Genomic DNA, 256 nt, shown 5'->3' with positions numbered 1-256 from the left:
TTAAAAACTCAGCTGAGCCCCCAGAGCTGGGGAACAGCAGGTTTCCCAAGGAGCCAAGAGCACAGCAGCACCTTAGCCAGGAGACAACAGAGCACCGTGAGCTGAGACCAGCCAGATCAGGGAGATGCCTACCCAGGCAGGGGACACACAGAGCCTTCCCTGGTGCCTGGCAGGAGGAAAAGTTCATGCCTGCACTCCTCTTGGCTCCATCTTGCTGGCAAAGAGCTGCTAAGGATAAAGGGGAAGAAGCACCAGC

This window comes from Chaetura pelagica, unplaced genomic scaffold (assembly GCF_000747805.2).
Source record: "Chaetura pelagica isolate M959 unplaced genomic scaffold, ChaPel_1.0 scaffold436, whole genome shotgun sequence".
NCBI classification, from domain to species: domain Eukaryota; kingdom Metazoa; phylum Chordata; class Aves; order Apodiformes; family Apodidae; genus Chaetura; species Chaetura pelagica.
This window is presented reverse-complemented; position numbering follows the sequence as displayed.